At 38.4% G+C, this 20,494-nt stretch overlaps 1 long non-coding RNA gene across 1 annotated transcript; it reads left to right on the top strand.

Annotated features, from left to right (window-relative positions):
- The first annotated feature begins 1,017 nt into the window (after nt 1–1,017).
- On the top strand, nt 1,018–17,762 carry LOC123583832. Its single transcript, XR_006705011.1, has 2 exons — nt 1,018–1,408; nt 17,522–17,762. It is a non-coding gene; the product is annotated as an uncharacterized LOC123583832 (long non-coding RNA).
- Nucleotides 17,763–20,494: the final 2,732 nt, after the last annotated feature.

The raw sequence follows: 20,494 nt of genomic DNA, 5'->3' as shown, positions 1-20,494 counted from the left end.
ACATAAAACTATGAAGAAGAAATTAGCTATTATTTGGAATTTTTCTTCTTTTTTCCCTATGCAAATACCCTTTTTAATAGTGGGAATCTTTCTGTACATACAATTTTGTAGCTTTTTCGCCTTTTCTTGCATTATAGACACTAACACTACTCATCAACTATATGCAGCTTAGTTAACAATTGTCTTCCCCCCTGGCTGGATATGTGGGTTTCCCTTGTCCTGTCATAATTATGTTATAGTGAATATCTTTCTGCTGAAAGTTTTTTTCTATATTAAGTTTCTTCTGCTAGGCTATATTCCTAGAAATGGGCTATGCAATTAAAGGATACAAACAGTTTTATGGCTCTTGATGTATGTTGTCAAATTGTATCACAACAGGGCTATCCGGTGTTCTGATTTGCACATGTACCTACATTATGTGAGAATATGTTTCCTGACACCTCTAACAGCATTAAATATACATATATAGATTCATGTTTGTATTATATATTCACTATTGCTTTGATACAGAAACGTAGTACCTTCTATTTTTAATTTGCATTCTTCTTGTCCCCAAGAACTCAACTATGCCCTTTGAAAAGAGCAGAACACCAAGGAAAGAGTCTCCCTAATTCAAAGGGACAGCCATGGGACAGCCACACAATGGAGGCGGAAGTGAGTTAAAGGCAGAAACCCAGAAATCCCAAGCTGAGGGGCACCTGAGTCAGTTGAGTGTCCGAACCTTGGCTCAGGTTATGATCTTACGGTTTGTGAGTCTGAGCCCTCTGTTGAGCGGGCTCTGTACTGATAGTGCGGAGCCTGCTTGGGATTCTCTCTCTCCCTCTCTCTGCCCCTCCCCTGCTCTTTCTCTCTCTCTCAAAAATAAATAAATAAGCTCAAAAAAAAAAAAAAAAAAAAAAAAGAAAAGAAATCCCCAGCTGAGGTAGAGGCAGCCAGGAGCAGAGGCACTAGAGGGCAGAATGAGGCAAAGGGGTTGAGACCACAAGAGTCAGCCTGGTGAAAACTAGGAAGGTTTAGACAACAGTCTATAATCCAGACCTCATAGCTAAAGCCCCAAATAGCTAAATCCACAGGATACAGATTTTTTTTTTGTCTTCTAGTGTGTAGTGTTTTTAGGTCTGAACTCTTAATGAGGCTAGTAGTCTAGAGGCCACTTTAAATTTTTCACCACAGGTAATTTACCCATTTCTTTCTCCTCCTTCCTAGTTTACCCTGCCGGCTTGAAATTCCTCTTGAGACAGGATTTGTCTAGAACCTACTGTCCTGAATTCAAATCATTTGTTTAACTTACAGAAGCATGTAACCAAAATGGAAATCAAGTACCATGGACCTGGACGGTGGGGGCCTGAATTAAAATCACTCAAGACAGGAAGAATTTGACATGGTCAATCAGACTTCAGAGCCAAGGGTAACATCAGGAGTGGCCAGTATTCACTGCCTGAGGCTATTTATTATTAATGTGGAGTCAAAAATCTTTTCATTTATTTTTTTTTCTGTGAACACTTCATAAAACTGAAGTTTGAAGGGAAAAGGGAAATATGAGAATATGAAACCTCATATGAATAAATGAATATTCTTAGCTACAGTGATATGTAATTACACTTGAAGGGAGCAGTTGTTTCTAGATTATAATTTCAACTTTATTTCATCGAATGCATTTTTATTAGTTTTTATCTCTGGTCTTTAGGACTTGATTCTAGTGATTTTACTGCCTGGGGAACTGAGAATAGTGAGCATGAAAGTTACAGTTGTGCCTATCTAGCTCGCAAAATGTTGTTTTTCTTCTTTTTCTTTTAATGTTTGTTTATTTTTGAGAGACAGAGAGACAGATAGAACACAAGCAGGGGAGGGACAGAGAGAGAGGGAGACACAGAATCTGAAGCAGGTTCCAGGCTCCGAGCTGTCAGCACAGAGCCTGATGCGGGACTTGAACTCACGAACCGTGAGATCATGACCTGAGCCGAAGTCGGACGCTTAACCGACTGCCACCCAGGCGCCCCTAGCTCACAAAATGTTAATAGAAACATGGATTTCCACATCAGGGCCAACAAACCTTGCCAAACCCTGGCCTGCTTTTGTACAACTTGTGAACTAAGAATGGTTTTATTTTTATTTTACTTATTTTACTTATTTTTAATGAACACACAATGTTATATTAGTTTCAGCTATACAATATAATGATTCAACAATTCTCTGCATTTCCCAGTGCCCATCACGAGAAGTATACCCTTATTCTGTTTCACCTACCCCCCCACCTACCTTTCCTCTGGAAACCACCATTTTGTTCTCTGTATTTAATAGTCTGTTTTTTCCCCTTTTTTTCTTTGTTTACTTGTTTTGTTTCTTAAATTCCATATGTGAGGGGAATCATATGGTATTTGTCTTTCTCAGTCTGACTTATTTCACACAGTATTATACCCTCTAGATCCATTCATGTTGTTGCAAATGGCAAGATACCATCCCTTTTATGGCTGTATAATATTCTATAATCTATATTTGTATCTATATCTCTGTATATATACAGTACATCTTTAACCATTCACCCACAGATGCACACGTGGGTTGCTTTTATATCTTGGCTATTGTAAATAATGCTGCAGTAAACATAGGGGTGCATATATCTTTTCAGAATAGTATTTTCATTTTCTTTGGATAAATATCCAATAGTGGAATTGCTGGATCATATGGTAATATTATTTTTAATTTTTTGAGGAAACTCCGTGTTGTTTTCACAGCGGTTGTACACTTTGCGTTCTTAACGGTGCACAAGGGTTCCTTCACATCTTTGTCAATACTTGTTATTTCTTATGCTTTTTATTTTAGCCATTCTGGCAGGTGTAGGGTAATCATTGTGGTTTTGATTTGCATTTCCCTGACAGTTACCAATGTTGGCCGTCTTTTCATGTGTCAGTTGGCCATTTGTATATCTTTTTTGGAAAAATGTCTACTAAGGTAATCTGCACATTTTTAAATTAGAATATTTGAAGGATTTTTTTTTTTTTTGGTGTTAAGTATAAGATCTTTATATATTTTGTAAATCTTTATTTTTTTTCAATGTTATTTTTGAGAGAGAGAGGGAAAGAGCACAGACATGAGTGAGGGAGAGGCAGAGAGAGAGGGAGACAGAGAATCCTGAGCAGACTCTCCACCATCAGCAAAGAGCCCAATGTAGGGCTTGAACTCACAAACCATGAGATCATGACCTGAGCCGAGATCAAGAATTGGTTGCTCAACCGATTGAGCCATCCAGGCACCCCTATATATTTTAGATATTAACCCCTTATCAGATATATATTTGCAAATATCTTCTCCCATTCAGTAGGTTGCCTTGATTTTTGTTGATTGTTTGCATTGCTGTGCAAATGTGTTTTTATTTTGGTGTAGTTCCAATAGTTGAATTTTGCTTTTTATTCCCTTGCCTGAGGAGACATATCTAGAAAAATGTTTTTGTACTTGATGTCAAAGAAATTATTGCCTATGTTTTTTTTCTGAGAGTTTTATGGTTTCAGGTCTCACATGTAGGTCTTTAATCTTTCTTGTGTTTGTTTTTATCTATGGTGTAAGAAAGTGGTTCAGTTTCATTCTTATGCATGTAGCTATCCAGTCTTCCTGACACCATTTGTTGAAGAGACTGTGTTTTCCCCATTGTATGTTCTTGCCTCCTTTGTCATAGATTAATTGACCATATACCTGTAGTTTTATCTCTGGGCTCTCTTCTGTTCTATCAGTCTGTGAGTCTATTTTTATGCCAGTATCATACTGATTTGATTACTACAACTTTGTATTATATCTTGAAATCTGGGATTGTGATACCTCCAGCTTTGTTCTTCTTTCTCAAGATTGCTTTGGCTATTTAGGGTCTTTTAAATACAAATCCAAAATACAAATCCCAAATACAAATCCAAAAATACAAATTTTAGGATTGTTTTAGTTCTGTGAAAAATCTGTTGTTATTTTGATAGGGATTGCATTGAATCTGTAGATTCCTTTGGGTAGTATTGACATTTTAACAATATTAATTCTTCCAATCCTTGAGCATGGAATATCTTTCCATTTGTGTCATATACAATTTCTTTTATCAGTGTTTTCTTGTTTTCAGAGCGCAGTGTTTTCTTTCACCTCCTTGGCTAAGTTTATTCCTAGGTATTTTATTCTTTTGGGGGCACTTGTAAATGGGACTGTTTTCTTAATTTCTCTTTCTGCTACTTCATTTTAAAGAGATTCAACAGGTATCTATATATTAATTTTGTATCCTGTGACTTTACTGAATTTTTTTTATCAGTTTTAGTAGTTTTTTGGTGGATTCTTTAGGATTTTCTATGTATGGTATAATGTCATCTGCAAATAGTGAAAGTTTTACTTCTTTCTTACCACACTGGATGCCTTTTATTTCTTTTTCTTGTCTGATTGCTGTGGTCAGGACTTCCAGTACTATGTTGAATAGAAGTGGTGACAATGGACATATTTGTCTTGTGCCTGACCTTAGAGGAGAAGCGGTCAGTTTTTCATCATTATGTATGATGTTAGCTGTGGGTTTTTCACAAGTGGCCTTTATTATGTTGAGATATAATAATGTTTCCTCTAAACCTATTTTGTTGAGAGTTTTTATCATGAATGGATATTATACTTTGTCAAATGCTTTTTCTGCATCTATTGAGATAATCATGGATTTTGTGCTTTCTCTTGTTAATGTGATGGATCATATTGATTGATTTACAATATTGAAACACCCTTGCATCCTTGGAATAAATCCCACTTGATCATGGTGAATGATTTTTTAAATGTACTGTTGGATTCAGTTTGCTAATATTGTGTTCAGGATTTTTACATTGATGTTCATCAGAGATATTGGTAGTTTTCTTTTTTTGCAGTGTCTTTATCTGGTTTTGGTATCAAGATAATGCTGGCCTCATAGAATGAATTCAGAAGCTTTCTCTCCTTTTCTATTTTTTGGAATTGTTTGAGAAAAATAGGTATTAACTCTTCTAATAGTGAAATTTATAACATATTCTTATATATTTATATTTCAATGGATTTTCATAAGAACGTATCATCTGGATTATACCTGTGTATAAAATTAATAGAATATTTAAGGAAGATAGTAGACTTATTTTTCTTTTTTTCTGTTTTTATTGAAATGTAATTAACATGTAACATTGTATTAGTTTTAGGACTATAGCATGATGATTTGATATGTGTATATATTGTGAAATGATCACCACACAATAAGTTTAGTTACTTTGACCGTTACTTTGAATTCTTTATCAGGCGTACTGTGATATCTATCACCTCACATAGTTAAAATTTTTTTCTTGTGATAAGAACTTTTAAGGTCTACTCTATTAGCCATTTTCATATATATTATACAGTTTTGTTAACTTTAGTCACCATGCTGTAGTTTATATCCCCAGAACTTATTCATCTTATACCTAGAAGTTTACATCTTTTGACCACCTTCATCCACCCCACCCACACTTGCCTCTGGAAGCCCCCAGTCTATTTTCTGTCTCTATGAGCTTGGTTCTGCTAGATTTTAGATGTATGTGAGATCATTTAGTATATGTCTTTGTCTGAGTTATTTCACTTAGCGTAATGCCCTCAAGGTCTATCTATGTTGTAGCAAATGGCAGAATTTCCTTCTGTTTTATGGCCAAATAATACTCTTTGTGTGTGTGTGTGTGTGTGTGTGTGTGTGTGTGTGTGTGTACACCACATTTTCCTTTAAAAAAAGGTTCATTGGGGCGCCTGGTGGCCCAGTCAGTTAAATGTCCAACTTTGGCTCAGGTCAGGATCTCCCCACTTGTAAGTTTGAGTCCCATGTCGGGCTCTGTGCTGACAGCTCAGAGCCTGGAGCCGGCTTCAGATTCTGTCTCCCTCTCAATCTGTCCCTCCCTGCTCCTGCTTCCTCTCTCTCTCTCTCTCTCTCTCTCTCTCTCTCTCAAAAATAAATAAAACATTTAAAAAATTTTAAAAAGGTTTATTTATTTACTTTGAGAGAGGGAGAGAGAGAGAGAGTGCACGTGCCCGAATTGGGGAGGGGCAGAGAGAGAGAGAGAGAATCCCAAGCAGGCCCCATGCAATCAGCAGGGAGCTGGGCGTAGGCTTGATCGCACGAACCCTGAAATCATGACCTGAGCTGAAATCAAGAGTCAGACACTTAACCAAGTGAGCCACCCAAGTATCCCCACATTTTCTTTGTCTGTCAGTGGACACTTAGGTTGTTTCTGTCTTGGCTAATGTAAATAATACTTCAAGGAACAGGGGGATGCAGATATCTGTTCAACATAGTGATTTCATTTCCTTTGGATAAGTACCCAGAAGTGGAATTGCTAGATCAATTGATAGTTCTGTTTTTAATTTTTTTGAGGGTCCTTCATATAGTTTTCTACAGTGGCCTCACCAATTTACATTCCCACCAAAAGTGCCTGAGAGTTCCCTTTTTTTTTTACATCCCTGGTAACGCTCGCTATATCTTATCTTTTTTTTGATTATTAAAAATTTTTTTAAATGTTTATTTATTTTTGAGAGAGAGAGAGAGCACGAGGTGGGGGGAGAGGCAGAGAGAGAGAGGAAGACACAGAATCTGAAGCAGGCTCCAGGCTCTGAGCTGTCAGCACTGAGCCCAATGGCAGGGCTTGAACTCACGAGCCATTAGATCATGACCTGAGCCAAAGTCAGACGCTTAACCTACTGAGCCATCCAGGTGCCCCATATCTTGTCTTTTAGATGATGGCCATTCTAACAGGTGTGAGGTGACATCTCATTGTGGTTTTGATTTGTATTTCCCTGATGATTAATGATATTGAGCACTTTTTCATGTGTCTGTTGGCCATCTGTGTGTCTTCTTTAGAAAAATATTCAGTTCCTCTGCCCATTTTTTAATCGGATTGTTTGGGGTTTTTTGCTAATAAATTGTATGGGTTCTTTATATATTTCACATATTAACCCCCTAGCAGATATATAAGTATTGATCTCTGTGTCAAGGCTACCAAACCTCACCCTGTCATAGCCTGCTTTTGTACAGTCTGTGAGCTAAGAATGGTTTTTGGATGTTTAAATGGCCAGAAAAAAACTTGAAAGGAAAATAGTATTTTGTGACCTGTCAAAAAGATATGAAATTCAAATTTTAGTGTCCATAAAACAAGCTGTATTGGAACAGAGTCATGCCTGTTTGCTTATGTATTATCTATGGCTGGTTTTGTGCTATAATGGCAGAGTGGATTAGTTGCAACAGAAACCATAGGGCCTGCAAAATCTAAAATGTTCACTCTCAGGCATCTTATAGAAAAAAGTTTGTGGACTCCTGCCCTAATGCATTTAGAGACATTGTCTTACCCAATTGAACACCTTTGAGAGGGGTCCTATCAATGTTAGCTAAATTTGTAGTTAGCTAAATTTGTAGTGCTGCTAAACCAGGCAGGAGGAGAAAATAGTTGTTAATCAAATACTGGAAAAAATATTAAAAATGAATACGATAAGTGATCAAGTTGAAGTGGGCATTGAGGATCCAAAATGAAATGCTACAGGTACAAAATAAGGAAAGCCTGAGGTTATGGCATTAACAATCTGACGAACGATGTCAAATTATAGTGTTAAATAGTAGTGCTGTGTTCTCAAGAGAAGCAAACACAGGTAAGGTTTAATAACAATGAATACCTATCCATCTGAGATCAATACTTGACTCAAGCCATGGGGCTGCACTTTTTGGTGCTTTGAATCTCCTCACAACACTCTCAGTCCATCAAGGCTCTTGACAAGTGACTTGATCTATATTATGGTGTCTGGATTTGGGGTCTCCAAGCTCTAGAAAGACATGGGACTGAGGGTTCTACAAAGATGCTTGTAAGTGTGGAGGAAACAGATGTATCAAAAATGGTCAAAAAATCTGATGTGTTTAAACAAGAATAAAGAAGGAACAGATCTGGGGCGCCTGGGTGGCTCAGTTGGTTAAGTGTCCGACTTCAGCTCAGGTCACGATCTCGCGGTCTGTGAGTTCGAGCCCCACATCGGGCTCTGGGCTGATGTCTCAGAGCCTGGAGCCTGCTTCCGATTCTGTGTCTCCCTCTCTCTCTGCCCCTCCCCCATTCATGCTCTGTCTCTCTCTGTCTCAAAAATAAATAAACGTTAAAAAAAAAAAAAAAAAAAAAAGAAACAGATCTGGTGCTGTTAGAGCAAGGACATTGTGAAATAAAAGGCTTGTTCTGTAATGCCCAGTCTTGTCACTTACTAGCCATGTACTTTAACCTATCTAAGCTTCTTTATCTAAGTAATAGAAGTAATATCTCCTTTAGTGATTCTTGAAGAAATTAAGATAATATTAAAAGGGCTTTGTAAATTCTAAAACACAGACAGATGTGGGACAGTGTTGTTTCCAGGAAGCCAACCTGTGATAATGATTATCTTTGAGTACTGTTGAATTATTCTATACAGTTGTAAGGTTTGTGCACTGCAAAAAGGGTTGCAGCCAAGGAAGCCAATGGGAGCTTGCCCAACTGCTCTGGCTCAGGCAGAATTCATCAGTAAGAGGAGCACCTTTTTCTCATACCATGGCATCTTCTCATCCGAAAATGCACCCACTTAGAGGACATTCTCAAGCAGGTGCTGTGTAGTTTTAACATATTGATATATAGATATACAGTTGCATTGTATATTTCAACAGTAGTCAAGAGAATAATGCTACATAGTTGTTTTTCATTTTCTTAAGAGGGGATGGAATATTTGCTCAACTTGCAGCAACGAAGAACTCAGGCAGAGACGCTGTCTGTTGATTTAAAAGAGCTCAAACCTTAGACTATGTGAGGTGAAAACAGAATATTCATCTGCAAAATCTTTTAAGACAAAACAGAAAACCTTCTAAGTGTTTACTATTTAACATCTGCCTGACACTCCTTATTCTCCAATTCTCAAATTATGCCTCATGGCTTCCCTGTGCTTCTCTAACCAGCAAATAAAATTGTGTGCTTTTTTTTTTTTTTTTAATGTTCATTTTTTGAGAGACAGAGCATGAGGGGGAGAGAGACACAGAATCCTAAGCAGGATCCAGGCTCTGAGCTCTCAGCACAGAGCCCAGGGTGGGGCTTGAACCCACAAACCTCAAGATCATGACTTGAGCCAAAGTCAGCCTCTCAACCAGCTGAGCCACCCAGCAGTCCCAAATTGTGTCTTTTTCTTAATTAGACTTGTATTTACCAAACACCAAACTGTACTGCTTGATGATAATAAGAAAAACAGGAAATACTTGAAACTTTTTGGAATTCCAAACTTTTTCAAATCTTTATATCTTATGTCCTGTGCATATGTCTTATTTACAAAAATTTTCTGGCATTCATTGATTAATCCATTCAGTTTTCAAAATATTTATGTAGGTAGTGTGTATGTAATTTCTACACTCAGCGTGGGACTTGAACTCATGACCCTGAGATCTAGAGTCACGTGCACTTTTTACTGAACCAGACAGGCACCCCAATCCATTACATTTTTAACCAACTCTGTAGAAATGCTTCCCTTATGATGTTTCTGCATCAGCGAGATGCTGACAGTAACTGAGTAATATCGGTCTGTAGGCATCGGTGGCAAGAATACTGTCTGCTCTGAGCCAGGAGTCAAAATAAAAGCAAACAGGTAAACTGCTTGCCTGAGCCAGATGTAGCTTTCAATAATCCCAGTACGCTGATTTCTCTTCCACTTTTGGAAATCCTGCGGAAATTGTAGCTGAGTCTTTCTGGGCTGAAATAATGGCTTCCCTCTTAGTAATACTTTATGCAGGGGATTCTTTGCTTTCAGTGTATTTTTGCAAAACAATGACCTTGTCATCTGTATAAATTTGTAACATAGAGGACCATCTGTTTTTTTTCAGTGATAGCAAATGGCCCACAACATAATACTGCTTAGAATGCATTCAATGACTGAAGGGATGCCAGAACATTTTCTTTTTTTTTTTTTTTTTTTTTTAACATTTATTTATTTTTGAGACAGAGAGAGACAGAGCATGAACTGGGGAGGGTCAGAGAAAGAGGGAGACATAGAATCTGAAACAGGCTCCAGGCTCTGAGCTATCAGCACAGAGCTCGACGCGGGGCTTGAACTTTCGGACCGCAAGATCATGACCTGAGCTGAAGTCGGCCGCTTAAGGGACTGAGCCACCCAGGCGCCCCTAGAACATTTTAATATAGAATAGTTTACATTCTAAATGCCTTTCTATATTATGATCTTTTATAACAACTCTGTGTGACACAGCCAAATATCCTTGTTTGGCAGAAGAGGAAATACAGTTGGAAAGAAGTTAAATATTGGAATTAGGATCACACAAGAAGTCAGCAGCTAAATCAAGTTTGATCCATTACTCTTGTCAAGTTCTTTTTAGGCTACTGTCTCTGAATAACAAGCAGGAAAAAGAAGCTTGTCTTTGGCTATTCTGAAAGATAATGAGCAGATACCACCACCAGATCACGTTGGATGTTGAATTATATTACCTCAGGCTGCTGCATCTTCCTATATCATATGGTTTTAAAATTATTTTGGGGGCACCTGGGTTAAGTGTCTGACTCAGTTTCAGCTCAGGTCATCTCATGATTGTGAGATTGAGCCTTGCATCAGCCTCCATGCTGAATGGATCCTGTTTGGGATTCTCTGCCTCTCTCCCTGCACCCCTCTTCCCCATTTGTGCTCTTTCTCTCTTAAAAAAGAAAAAAAAAATATTTTCTGAGCTCTTATGAGAAGAGCATAGGATAAGATAGGTCTTGACCTGCTTTTAATTGTTCTTTCTTTCTCTTGATTTAAACCTGCAAGGGCTATTCTCATTCTCTCATCAATCAATAAAACTCCTCATTCATATTAAATGCCTGCCTTTGAGAAATTTATAATTGAGTCAAGGAGGCTGATTATACATATTCAAAATGGGAAATAGAAGTGGAATCCCAGTGTCTAAAGCTGGTAAACACAACTATGATTCCATTAACATACATATCCACATCATGATGGCAGTTGATTACCAGAGGGCCAAGGTCTTCCGATGTCTTTCTCCCCAAATAAATCTTGGGATTTCCAGAGATGCACACTTGTGTTCAAGACCCAGTCTTGGTTATTGAAGTTACAGTGGGTGACAAAGCCAAGGTCCTGAGCTCCTGGTTCTGACAGGTGCTGCTGAGAGTGGAACACTGCTTGCTCTGCCTGACCAATGGCAGACTATACATGTGGTCACTACGAAGATGCAGCTGGGCTGTTCTTCCCAGTGTGGAGAATACTTCTGTATCGTCCTCCATCCATGCAGAAGAGGGAAACCTATTTATTCAGCAAATTCTTTTTGACCATCTGTTGCATGCCAGGCATTATTACACCTAGGCACTGAGGGCATAGTGGTGAATAAGACAAAGACAAACCCTCTTCTCCTGGAACTTCTGTTTCTTTTTTCTTTTTAAAAATTTTTAATGTTTATTTTTGAGAGAGGGAAAGAGAGAACTAGTCGGGAAGGGGCCGAGAGAGAGGGAGACACAGGATCTGAAGCAGGCTTTAGGCTCTGAGCTGTCAGCACAGAGCCCGACGCAGGGCTTGCACCCACAAACCGTGAGATCATGACCTGAGTCGAAGTCAGATGCTTAACCAACTGAGCAACCCAGGCGCCCCATGGAACTTATGTTTCTTTTTTTTTTTTTCAACGTTTATTTTTTTACTTTTGGGACAGAGTGAGACAGAGCATGAACGGGGGAGGGGCAGAGAGAGAGGGAGACACAGAATCGGAAACAGGCTCCAGGCTCCGAGCCATCAGCCCAGAGCCTGACGCGGGGCTTGAACTCACGGACCGCGAGATCGTGACCTGGCTGAAGTCGGACGCTTAACCGACTGCGCCACCCAGGCGCCCCGGAACTTATGTTTCTAATGGAAGAGAAAGACAGTAAACAAGCAAGAACACAATTTTCTCAAAGCAAACTCCTAAAGAATCAGTTTTCTCGAGGGCCTGTGTGTCTTTCTGGGGCAGTGTCAACAGTTAAGAGTGGAACAAGGTAAACATGTATGAGGGTAATTACAAATATGAAAAAAAATTGGAATCTGTTTTGCATTCATTTTTTAGTCAGTCTAAGCCTAATCAGAAGAGTAAATCTCACAGGATTGGTTTGATAAGTTTTAATTAACCGAGTGACTATTATCCCCTTTACTGATTATTTTGTCTTTTTTGATGTATTTATCCAGTTATAGAAAAATGCATTAAATATTATGAGACTTTATCTTGGCTGACTAGGAAATAGACTAGGGCAATTTTATTATTTAGGACTATTTTAACCAATAAATTTATATTAGCCTCTTAAGCAACTCAAGATTGAGTTTTCTTATTTTATTTTGGGGGCTGTTATCAGACATAAATTATGAATCTTACATTATAGTTCAGGAATCCTTGTATAGGCCAACAAAATCTGTATTGGATAACTCTTGGCAAGTTATCTTGTAAAGCTCTCAAAATGTAAGTAAATGGTTGAATGGGTTTAAATGCTTGGAAAGGCCATATTACCATGTCGAGAAAATAGATTCCGTTTTAGTATGTTAAAGACAAGAAGGTTGTTTCATTATTCAAAAATAGACTCCAGGTGGGGCACCTGGGTGGCTCAGTTGGTTAAGCATCTGACTCTTGGTTTCATCTTAGGTCATGATCTCATGGTTTATGGGTTCAAGCCCTGCATCAGGCTCTGTGTTGACAGTGTGGAGCCTGCTTGGGATTCTCTCTCTCCCTCTCTTTTTGCCACTCCCCCTCCCCTACAAGCATATGGTCAAACTTACTCTCTCTCTCTCAAAATAAACAATAAACATTTAAAAGAATAGACTCAAGGATATCCATTGAGGTGCTGTTTAATGAGAATAGGTACTAATAACAGTCTGATCTTAACGGTCTAATTGTAGAGAACAAAATCCCTGGGAGAATTAAGAGGAAATCATGCAGTTATTCCTGCATAGTTTTATGGAAAAATAATTTGGACCAATTTGCCTAATTGGTCACATGTCTCCTTATTTTCTGATGTCCATGCATCCCTTTGAAGTTCTGAAAAATATCTGTAACAGCAGCTAATTGGTTGGGGTCTTGATTCCCACTGAAATATAGAGATGTATCAAAGTTAAAAATATATATATTTTAGTGAATTTTGAAGCTATAGATTAATTTGATATTTAGAAAACTGGGTGGTCACTGCAATTCTTTGCGAAAGGCAAATTTAGTTTAGAGAACTTTATGGGAAAGAAAGTAGTTGAGAAGAGAGCAAAACAGATCAACACAAAAGGAAAGAAATAAAGGAGAGACAAACAATAAGTCTTAAGTTGATTGATAAATCCTTTGACCCAGTCATGGATATTCATCCAAAGTGTTGAGAGGAAACTATACTTGGTGTCAACTTTTTCATCCATAGAGGATTGGGAGGTAAGCTGATGGCTTCCAGAAGTTGTCTTGCTTCTGGAGGACTTTTAGTGAGTCTTGGGCAGATACACAGTGGTCTAGACTATAGGATACAGATCGTAAGTATGTTTGCTGGCCCACATGTGTCTACAATATATGTCTTGGAACTTGAGAACAATATTTGTGGTTAAGAGTACCTGAAATAGCCCTTTTCAGTGTATTTTTTTAATTTTTTTTTAAAGCAGACTCCACGCCCAATGTGGGCCTTGACCTCACAACCCAGAGATCAAGAGTCTAGTGCTCTACAGACTGAGCCAGCCAAGCATCTCAAAATGTATTGCATTGCATTGCATTTTTTTTTCTCAAGTAAGCTTTATGCCCAGTGTGTGGCTTGAACCCAGTGTAGTTTCAAGGCTGACTTTCATTGGGGTCTGTTTGAATATATTTGATCTCCTAAATCTATATCATGTAGTGATAATTTCAACTATGTACCTTTTGGAATGGCAGCTCACATCTGTTGGACCTGTGATCACATATCTACCTGATCATATCTGACAAGGCCAAATGCAATCTGCCAGGAAAAGAGTCAAGCTGAATCTCACAGGGCTTTATGCAACAATTTTATACATTGCAAATTTATGGGGATTCTGACAGATTCCATGAAAATGGAAAACTGGAACAGTTTTTATTGTCAAATACCATTAGCTCATTTTATGTTCTTAGAGTTTTAGGAGTGGTATGTCAGTGACATATTTCTTTAAATATTCCCTCAAATATTTTAACTTTAAAATTAATTTCCTTTAGATATTAAATTGTTTCCAATAAGTAGATATTAATTTATTTTTTTAATGTTTGGTTGGAGTTTCCAAAGAGGTTAGAAACCCCTCCTTCTTAAAAACAACATATCAAAATCATGAAAAACATCAGCTTAGACCTGTCTTAAGTGTGGCATACTCATGTTAGAGCTGTCTGAGAAGAATGAGCTATTGGTAACAGAATAGCTAGAATCTATTGCTCATACAACACAAAGTGTTGTATACTCATACAACAAAGTGTACATTGATTGTTCTTTTTTTTTCTTTAAAAAATTTTTTTTAATGTTTATTTTTGAGAGAGAATGACAGAGTGTGAGCGGGAGAGGGGCAGAGAGAGAGGGAGACGCAGAATCTGAAGCAGATTCCAGGCTCTGAGTTGTCAGCACAGAGCCCGATGCGAGGCTTAAATTCACAAACCTTGAGATCAGGACCTGAGCTGAAGTCAGATGCTTAACCAACTGAGCCACCCAGGGGCCCTACACTGATTATTTTTAAGATGTGAGCAATCACCAAATGTATCATTGTCATGAGGGTTAAACATCAAATCAGAACAGAAAGTGTGATGTCATGAGATTTGCTTATGTTCACAAGGGAATGGGGTGATATGCCTGGGTGACTCAGTTCTTTAAGTGTCTGACTCTTGATTTCAAGTGATCAAAATCTGTCCTTATCTCCTGGTCATGTGATTGAGCTTTGAATCAGGCTCTGTGCTGAGTGTGGAGTCTGTTTGGGATTCTCTCTCAAAAACAGAAGGGAAGGGAGGGGAAGGGGAAGGCAAAGGGGTAGGGGTAGGGTGCCTGGCTGGCTCAGTCTATAGAGCATGTGACTCTTGATCTTGAGATTGTGAGTTTGAGCCCCATGTTGGGTATAGAGATTTCTTTAAAAATTTTTTAATTAAAAAAAAAAAAAAGGAATGGAAGGGAGGGTTATTGGGTTTAGATCAAAGCAGCATTTAACTAGTGTGTTGGAAGCAGGCAACACAAGAATTTAATAGGTGATAATCAACTGGCTAAAGTGCTGCTTATGGTTGGGTTGCTTCCAGCAGATAAACGAGGTGGAGAAGCCTTAGATGAGGGGTCAAGAGAAACATAAGCAATGGGTTTATGATAAACTCCTAGTTTGGAATAAGTACTGTTAAAATATAACATTGTCCTTTATGCACAAATTGTGAGAAAGGGTTAGTGTAGGTCAGAATGTCCAAAATAGAGAGTTAGTCTGGTTTTTGCCTAATAAAGGAAAGGCTCATTTGGCATCTGGATTCAGAAAGCAGGCATTGACACAATTATTTCAGTGACTCATATAGCTGATAGAGCTAATTAAAATATAAAGAGCATGAAACATACCTTATTATTTATAATAATAGGGTGAGGGGATAAATCTTTTTCATTACCTAGGGACCATCTTTTATAAGATAACTGGATAAATCTTTTTAGTTACCTAGAGACCATCTAGAAAGCCTCAAAGATAGCTTAGATTTAAAAGAATCTTCACATATATATTTTTATAAAGTATTAATTGGTGGTTTACATTTAGGAAAGGCCAGAGAGTTTCTATGCATTTAGGAATAATGATCCAGCATCTGTAGGATGATTTGGAGTGGAGAAGTTCTGCAGCCGAGGAGATTAGTTAGGAAAATATTGCAATAGTCTAGGAATGAGGTAACGAGGACCTGAACAAGAACTTTTCCTTGAGAATGGAAAGGGGGAATGATGTGCAGCAGTAAATGAAGTGAGAACTGACAGGTTTTAGTGACTGCCTGAGAGAGAAAGCACAGAAGAGGCTGAAGATGATGTCTAACTGAGACCCTAGGTCACTGAGAGAAAGAAGAGAACCCAGGACAGGAATGGGTTTAGAATACAGTGGAGCTGAAATGTAAAAGGCAAGGGAAACGGCATGTGTAACCTTGTAAAGGAGATAGAAGGAAAGTTATGTGTGTTTTCATTCATTCATTCATTCATTCAGCACATCACCTCATTCCACAATGGATCTGAAGCCATTTATAAAATTGCGTAGAGAGTAAATAGAGAAATAGACATAGAAAATACCAATCAGATATGATATTAGCAGATAGGTTTGCATGCTAAAGACACTACACTGCATGTTACTAAGATTATAGTGTAAACGTGGCTGTAGACTTCTGAATGACCTGTGTAGGTACAGAGGAGGATTTTCAATATCCATGAAGATAAATCTACTGTTTGGTGGGAACACAGCTTTTCTTGATACATGTAAATGTTTTCCTGTGTTCACAGAAAGAGGACACAGTGATGTAACAGATGATGTACTCTCTTGTTTAATCCCTACAGGGATTGGTGATGGTGAAATTTATTAATTATAAATAATTAATGCCAGCCTTTCCCTCTCTCTGCTTTGGTTTTGCTCACTAAGTTTCTTCTCCTTCTCTACTGTTTAAAGACAGTTCTGCCTTTGCAGACTTTTTTCCCCTTGGATTTTGTTGATGACTAATTAGGAGGAAAGGGAGAGGGATGGGAGCCAAGATATGTGTGAATTAAGATTGGGAGAGAAACCCTTTAAGGAGTTTTGGAGGAGTTTTGGCTTGAAGAAGCCATGAGGCATGAAAGAAACACAAAGAGAACAAAATGCTTTGTGAGGGCTGCAAAAAAAAAAAAAAAAAAAAAAAAAAAATATGAGTGTTCCTAGCCTCTCCTCATGCCCCTACTGCTTTCCAGGGAGGAGTCTGGCTTTAGCTAATCTGTTTTCTTCCTTCTCCCCTGTTGTCTAAGTGGTGTCCTGCCTTTAGTAGATCAGTTCTTCTGAGGCTTCATGATGAAGAATTGATAGGAAAGGGGGTAGGATCGTGAAGAATAATGGGTGGGCAGGATAGGACAAGTCAGGAACTTCCCTAGAGATTTAGGAGTTGAGAGAATTGGTGGGAACTACAGGGTAAGATGGTTGATCACAGATGGCATTTTTTCCAGTAGTTTTATTACTTTTTACAGCTTCATTGAGGTATAACTGACATACAATAAACTGTACATATTTAATGTGTACTATTTGATGAGTTTTTATATGTGTAGACAGTCATGAAATTATCATTGCAATCAAGATAATGTACATGTGGGGCGCCTGGGTGACACAGGTTGGTTAAGTGTCTGACTTCAGTCTCAGGTCATCATTAATGAGTTCGAGCCTCACATCGGGCTCTGTGCTGTCAGCGCAGAGCCTGCTTTGGATCCTCTGTCTCCCTCTTTCTCTACCACTCCCCACCCCCCCTCCCAAAAATACATAAACATTAAAAAATGATAATGAACTTGTGAAGATAAAACCTGATTAAAAATGGAGCTTTAACACACTACCATTCATACTCCAGCAGGAGGAGAAGAATTTCTCCATGTCCAGCAACATTCCAGCCAGTGAGAAACTGCTTCACTCAGCTAGAGTAAAGCTGTGACCTGAACTCTTGGAAGCAGTCACTCCTGACTTCCTTCTTTCCTCCATAAAAGCAAGTTAGTCTCCCCGGTTATCTGGTCTTACCTGTGGTTTGCCATAGTTTGCTTGTCCCAAATTGCAGTTCTCTGGTATTCCCAAATAAACTTATTTTGCTGCTAAAAGTGCTGGCTTTTTTTTTTTTTAAGGTCAACCAACTTATAGATGACATTTTAATAAATATTGCTATGAACTGTGTATTAACTTTGCTGTGTTTAAGAAACACAAGAGTGCATTATTTTTAAAATTTTTTATGTTTTAAGTTTTGAGAGAGAGAGACAGAGACAGAGCACGTGTGGGGGAAGGGCAGAGGGAGGGAGATACAGAATCCGAAGCAGGATCCAGGCTCTGAGCTACCAGCACGGAGCCTGACACAGGGCTTGAACTCATGAACCAGGAGATCATGGCCCAAGCTGAAGTCTGATGCTTAACTGACTGAACCACCCAGGTGCCCTGAGTCTGCATTATTTTTAAATTAGTTGTTGGTTGCTGGACTATGTTTCTTTGACTAGGCCTCCCCTCAGATTCTGGGCCATTGCTTCAGTAGGGTTATATAGAATACAGAATTTAGATGGCTTTTTCTTTCAGATTTTTCAATTGAAAATATAATTTCAAAATGTAGCCTTGTGGCTGACTAGTGACTTGAGGGAGGAAAGGAAACCTAACAGTACAGCCATGTTTTCTGGACAGTCTGCTTGAGCCAAGGGCAAAATTTCTAATCTCCAGCAGAATGATGGATTATGTGCCTTTGTCAAGTTCCATTTTTGTAGCTGAACTTTGGATCTGTCTTGTACCACAGAGAATTGAAAGTTGTAATATTTATCAAAACTTGGAATTGAGATGTTCTGAGTTGCTAATTAAAACCAGATCCAAATCTTTGGCAATCAGTAGAGTCAACGGTAAGATTATGATCCTCTTACTGAAATTAAGGTGCCTGACCAGGACAGCTGTCTGGACAGAATCACGGAAGAACCAAAACCATCCTCAGGAAACAATTTGGGGAGAGATGTTTTATTAGAAATAAAATGAAAACAAAACAGGAAGTCCCAAGAAATGGCCAACTTGAATTGTTTTCCATGTAGGTATATATGAATGCCTCCTTTTTAAGAGAGCTCCAAGAAGAGATATAGGCCAGATCCACATTCTGTGTGCCTGTGACTGTTCCAGTAGCATTTAATTATAGGACATTTCTTTGTGAGGGCTGCAAAAAAATGAGTGTTCCTAGCCTCTAATTAATTATTAATTTCCCACCAAAGTCATAGAAAAATGTAAAGTGCCATAGAAAGTCTGATTTTAAGCAGTGTACCTTTCTGGTTTGCTCACCAGTGTTATTTATTTATTTATTTATTTATTTATTTATTTATTTTTTAAATATGAAATTTATTGTCAAATTGGATTCCATAAAACACCCAGTGGTCATCCCAACAGATGCCCTCCTTAATACCCATCACCCACCCTCCCCTCCCTCCCGCCCCCCATCAACCCTCAGATTGTTCTCAGTTTTTAAGAGTCTCTTATTATTTGGCTCCCTCCCTCTCTAGCTTTTTTTTTTTTTTTTCCCCTTCCCCTCCCCATGGTCTTCTGTAAAGTTTCTCAGGATCCACATAAGAGTGAAAACATATGGTATCTTTCTTTCTCTGTATGACTTATTTCACTTAGCATAACACTCTCCAGTTCCATCCACATTGCCACAAAAGGCCATTTTTCATTCTTTCTCATGGCCACGTAGTATTCCATTGTGTATATAAACCACAATTTCTTTATCCATTCATCAGTTGGTGGACATTTAGGCTCTTTCCATAATTTGGCTATTGTTGAGAGTGCTGCTATAAACATTGGGGTACAAGTGCCCCTATGCATCAGCACTCCTGTATCCCTTGGGTAAATTCCTAGCAGTGCTATTGCTGGGTCATAGGGTAGATCTATAAAGCTGTAATCATCAAGACAGCATGGTGTTGGCACAAAAACAGACACATAGACCAATGGAATAGAATAGAGAACCCAGAATTGGACCCACAAAAATATGGCCAACTAATCTTTGACAAAGCAGGAAAGAATATCCAATGGAAACAAGACAGTCTCTTTAACAAATGGTGCTGGGAGAACTTGACAGCAACATACAGAAGAATGAAACTAGACCACTTTCTTACACCATTCACAAAAATAAACTCAAAATGGATAAAGGACCTGAATGTGAGACAGGAAACCATCAAAACCCTAGAGGAGAAAGCAGGAAAAAAACTCTCTGATTTCAGCCGCAGCAATTTCTTACTTGACACATCTCCAAAGGCAAGGGAATTAAAAGCAAAAATGAACTATTGGGACCTCATGAAGATAAAAAGCTTCTGCACAGCAAAGGAGACAGTCAACAAAACTAAAAGGCAACCAACGGAGTGGGTAAAGATATTTGCAAATGACATATCGGACAAAGGGCTAGTATCCAAAATCTATAAAGAACTCGCCAGACTCCACACCTGAAAAACAAATAATCCAGTGAAGAAATGGGCAGAAAACATGAATAGACACTTCTCTAAAGAAGACATCCAGATGGCCAACAGGCACATGAAAAGATGCTCAATGTTGCTCCTCATCAGGGAAATACAAATCAAAACCACACTCAGATACCACCTCACACCAGTCAGAGTGGCTAAAATAAACAAAGCAGGAGACTATAGAAGCTGGAGACGATGTGGAGAAACGGGAACCCTCTTGCACTTTTGGTGGGAATGCAAACTGGTGCAGCCACTCTGGAAAACAGTGTGGAGGTTCCTCAAAAAATTAAAAAAAAAAAATTAAAAGTAGATCACCAGTGTAAATTAATTGTAAGTTGTACAAAAGTTACTTGAAAGTGAAGAGG

Source organism: Leopardus geoffroyi, chromosome B3 (assembly GCF_018350155.1).
Source record: "Leopardus geoffroyi isolate Oge1 chromosome B3, O.geoffroyi_Oge1_pat1.0, whole genome shotgun sequence".
NCBI lineage: Eukaryota > Metazoa > Chordata > Mammalia > Carnivora > Felidae > Leopardus > Leopardus geoffroyi.
The sequence above is the reverse complement of the archived record's forward strand: the minus strand, read 5'-3'. Positions and strand labels throughout refer to the sequence as shown.